This window comes from Berghia stephanieae, chromosome 13, assembly GCF_034508935.2.
Source record: "Berghia stephanieae isolate SIO BIC M18660-M18661 chromosome 13, UCSD_Bste_1.3, whole genome shotgun sequence".
Lineage (NCBI taxonomy): Eukaryota > Metazoa > Mollusca > Gastropoda > Nudibranchia > Aeolidiidae > Berghia > Berghia stephanieae.
Window position 1 is genome coordinate 29,692,215 of NC_088372.1, and position 5,000 is coordinate 29,697,214.

The window sequence follows — 5,000 nt, forward strand, 5'->3', positions numbered from 1 at the left end:
CCGGTTCAAAAACCATTGGAAATGTGTTTATAACCAATCATTCGGAGGACTAATAATGCATTGGTTACAAATTGAATCATAAGGTGGAATCACTATTTATTTCAGTAGCAGAATGTATGGAGAGATTCTTAAGATTACCAGGCGTAAAGACGGAGGATGGATGATCTTTATTGACGACAAAGCATTTATTCAGACTAGAAAATAAGATACCAACATCCAGAAACCAGAAGATATCATTAACACAAGATAACGGTTTTTACACTTCCAATGAGATTGGAACCATTTTCTTGACATCAAACGTATGTTAAATATTAGTAACAATGTGCAATTGAATGGTAAGCTTCAATTTAATAATATACGAAAACAGATAAAATGGACGTTTCGGGTTTCCCCTTTATCAACAAAACAGGATGAATGAAACACTACAGGCGATCAATGAGATGATGTGGTAGTGGCCTTGTTCCATAATAATATTAGTGAGAATTTAGTGAGAACTAAACACGTTTTTCTAATCACGATAAGAAAAGAGCCGAATCACTTGACATAATAATCTTCACTCACCTATATTATTATAAGTACCTCACGGGCAAAGTAGGGCTGTGATAAGTAAGTAGCCTAAGTAAGTCACGATCCTTCATAGTAAAATTGAACAGGGAAAGATTGCATAATATACCAAAGGATTATCTAAAATATTAGATACTTATAACTTAAATAGGTCAAGCTGTGAAAAGGTTGTTTTTTTTTCATTCATGGGACAGCGTGGCTCAGCGGTACGGTCTTTACTTCGTACCCGAAAAGTACCGAATTCGAATACCCCGCTACGTTGAATTGTGGCCTTGAGCAAGTCACCTCACCTCTAGCTCAGTTTGCGGCGCCGCTGCACTGCGGCTGACGCCTGAGTTATTCCAGTCTTCCCTTGGAATAGACACTAAAGACAAATTTCCCCTACGGGATGAATAAAGGGAATTTACTTAAACTGGGTATGTCGGTGGCGATAACCTTTAAATAAAACTCGCGAAATATAATTATACGCTACACAAATCACATCAATAACATAAAAAAAAAAAAAAAAAAAAAAAAAAAAAAAAAAAAAAAAAAATTAAAAAACTAAAAATTTAAAAATAATACCGAACAAACAACATAAAAACAGCATAATAACAGCCGTAACACGCGATACGATACGCATTACAATTTGCTATACTTGATATTATTATCGTGGCACTGTGCCAGGGCAAGTGTTTGTGTGTATTATGTGTTTATGTGTGTGTGTGTGTGTGTGTGTGTGTGTGTGTGTATATTATTGATCGAAATCAGCTGATTGACATCAAGGCCAGAGTGAACTTTTGATATTCAAACTCTTTTCATTCAGGCTGTACGACTTTTACTATTATTATTATTATAACTCCTTTTAAAAAAAAAAAACCCTACCAAAACACCTCTTTATTCAGAGTTATATATATATCAGCCGTACTCTAGGAAAACACGTTTGTAAAAATTTGGCCAGAAAACTCGTCCTTCTTCAAATATCGATCGATTTAAATGACCCTCATCTTGGAGAAAAAGAGAAAAAAAATTTAAAAACCCTCTCAAACTGGGATCCTTGAAGACCTCGCGAGGACCCCGGTCTGAGAGTTATTGCCAAGACGAGGGTCACTTAAATTCGATCGATTTTTTTTTTGACGGACAAATTTTTGGCCAAATTTTTAAATAGTTACGTGTTTTTTTTTTTTTTTTTTTGTTTTTTTTTTGGTCAGAGCACGGCAGCCAATCGATTAATTACGTCCTTATAGATAGTATGCGCTTGGCTAAGGAGTTCACAACATTGCCATCCGGAAGTATAATTGGCTAACACACAAAAACTGTGTGTATCCATGAACGTTTATAGTCTTGTTAATACAGTTTAGTGAGAATTACTCATAAACGCGGATGGCAAAAAACAATAACAAAGACCTGAGTGACGTCAACTTCGAACTATCTATAGATAGATATATAGATTGGTATACCCATACCAAGTACCTACTCGACGTTCTCTGCCGTTTTTGTTTCCCAGACAACGGCAACACGTAACATGTAAGACAAAGATCTGAAAAAGTATGCATGAAATAGTGCCAGACAAAGCAAGAAAGAAAAATACCAAAAAAACAAACAACAAAACAAAACAAAAACAAACAAAATAAAAAAAAAATCCCCCCAAAAAATCAGTCTGCCTCCATTAAAAAAAAAGAAAAAGTATCTGTAACTGAGTTTGGTGTACGCTTGTTTATTTGTTTGTTAAAAAAATAAAAATAAAATAACGGTAACCTTTCCAACAACAATCTCAATAATAATAATAATAATAGTAGGTAATCGCAGTATGTCATGATATATATATATATATTATGTCGCTGGAATACAATGTATTTAACATCATACGAATGGATAGGATAATGGACTTTGACTAACGCAAACCTCCAGCACAGCGGCTGCTCTCAACTTCTATGTATTTTGTTTTAACTCACTCAATCCTAAAGATTTTTTATTTCTTTCCAAAATTGGAGAAAAAAAAAAGTGTATTAAAAAGGAGCATGTGTATAGATTCAGATATTCTTATTCAACTAAACACTAAAAACATTAGCTTTGATACTAGATACGCCTATAATTTGTCTTAGAAAAATGTAATAAATAGGCATGGGGTAAAAGTACCCCTGTGTAAACTACGTATATGGTCGGTGTTAGGGTTGAGTGAGTTAATTCACTAAAAGGTTACACACGACGTCCTACTTATTTTCAGGTCTGATAACCCACAATGTTTTGAGCTCTCCCGTTGCTCAAATGGAAATAATGTAAATAAATGTTGCTGCTCGAAGCTCGAAGAAATAAATAACGATGTGAAATGGAATGTAAGCTTCAATTTAATATACGAAAACAGATAAAATGGACGTTTCGGGTTTCCCCTTTATAAAAAAAATACAGGATGAATGAAACACTACAGACGAATCGAATGAGATAATGTGGTAGTAATGTGGCACTACCACATTATCTCATTCGTCTGTAGTGTTTCATTCATCCTGTTTTTGTTTTTTTTTTTAATATAAAAAGGAAACCCGAAACATCCATTTATCTGTTTTCGTATATTAAATTGAAGCTTACATTCCATTTCACATCGTTATTTAATGGAAATAATGTAATTTTAAACCAACGCAAAAGATTGTCCATTACAACAATGTTAAGGGGCGGTTTGGGTCTAATTATTAGGAAAATCCTTCAAAAATTTGATTTTGAGATTTTGGTGGAAAATGATATTTTATTATCTTAGAAATAATATAATTGAAGTCCAAATTCTTAAAGTAGACTATAAAGGCACGAAATACACAGTCGAAAAATGGTACAGGTAGTAAGAAATGTGTGAAAAACCGGAAGCCATTTTACTATTTTCTCAATATGTCATTTTTCTAAGGGTATAGGAAACTGTGTCAATCGTTTCTCAGAATCTATTCAATAAAATTGTCTGAAATTTTCCACAGTTATGACAGAGATAATGTATTATGTCGCCATAGAGAGATTTTTTAAATAAGATTTGTGAATTTTAAATTATAATCCTAAATCTGAATATTTTACATCAATTTTGTCATAACATTTTGATTCTCAACTTTGTAATGATCTAATAAAAATTCCATAAGCTAAAGCCGTAAAATCTCTCTATGTTGACAAGAGGGAAAAATATGGAGGTCATTCCTTCATTAGTTTTTGTGGAACGTTTGCCACAAGATTGTTATGTTTTTTGAAGTCAGACCCCCAAATTAGATCGCAAAATGGGTATCAACACAGATAATTAAATTTTTTCACCATAAATGTTGTTTTTTAACCTATATTGATGATACAGAATGATTAAAACCGCCCAATATAGGTAATTAAATTTTTTTTAGAAAAGACCCAAACCGCCCCTTAAGTCAGGCAGGTCCATAAAATTGTGTTCGGCTATCAGACCTTCTAATAATAATACATGCATCTAGGTTACGACATGGACTCAGCAGCTGCCGCACTCTCTGGTCAAACATAATATTTTACTTTAAATAAATGGCGATCGATTAAATTAAGGTTAACCAACAAAAAAAAAAATTTAATGCCTCAAACCTGAGACCGCAACGAAGACGCAGGTTTGACAATTTTCGATAAGTTTTGAAAGCCATTAATTCGATAATTCGAATAAAAGTTTTCTGGCGAAATAAAAATAAAACGAACCCCCCCCCCCCCCCCCCCCCCCACACACACACACACACCACGCACACACAAAACACGAAAAGTATTTCGTCAGATGAGGTCAGCAATGAGATCGCAATAATAATAATCATAATAAAATTACAGTATTAACATTATGCATGCTTATCGGCGGTGGCTGTCAACAGAGTAATTCGATCATTTCACAAGGTCTATCCCGATAGCTCAGTTGGTAGAGCCACCCGCGTCACACGCAAAGGGACCGTAGTCGATCAAGGGTGAAATGAAGTTGAGTTCAGCACCCCCCCCCCCCTCCTCCCCCTCCCCCCTGCCACCAATGTCCATCCAGCAGTGATTGGGTAGCTGGTTCTGTTCGATATCGCGGAGAGTACTTTGCGGTAGACTAGCGTCCTATCCAAAGGGTAGCAGGAATTTACCATTGTCCGTCTCACGCTACTATAATATAGTAACCGGGATCAACTCCCGCTCCACGGGCTTAATGGCTCTAAAAAGACTACTTACGTCACCATTGAGATCGCAATGATATTATTAATATTATTCTTATTCTCATCGGCGGCGGCTATCATTTGAGTAATTCGATCATTTCACAAGGTCTATCCATCATTGACAGAACATCCTTATTTCAAAAATTGAAAATAATGAAAATAAATTTTTGTTTTAAAAAAACACACAATAAGTTAGAACATTTATACATTTCCGTTTGCGCGGATTTACCATGCCCAATGCGCCTCACAATGTTTCATGTTTCCCCCTAGCGGGCTGTAAGGAACCGTATTCTCAGT

The 5,000-nt window shown here is 35.0% G+C and overlaps 1 protein-coding gene across 3 annotated transcripts in view; it reads right to left on the reverse strand.

Moving 5' to 3' along the window:
- Positions 1-5,000, reverse strand: part of LOC144959181 (phosphonoacetaldehyde hydrolase-like) — a 37,400-nt gene that overhangs the window by 19,222 nt on the left and 13,178 nt on the right. The gene's annotated exons all lie outside the window — the stretch shown is intronic.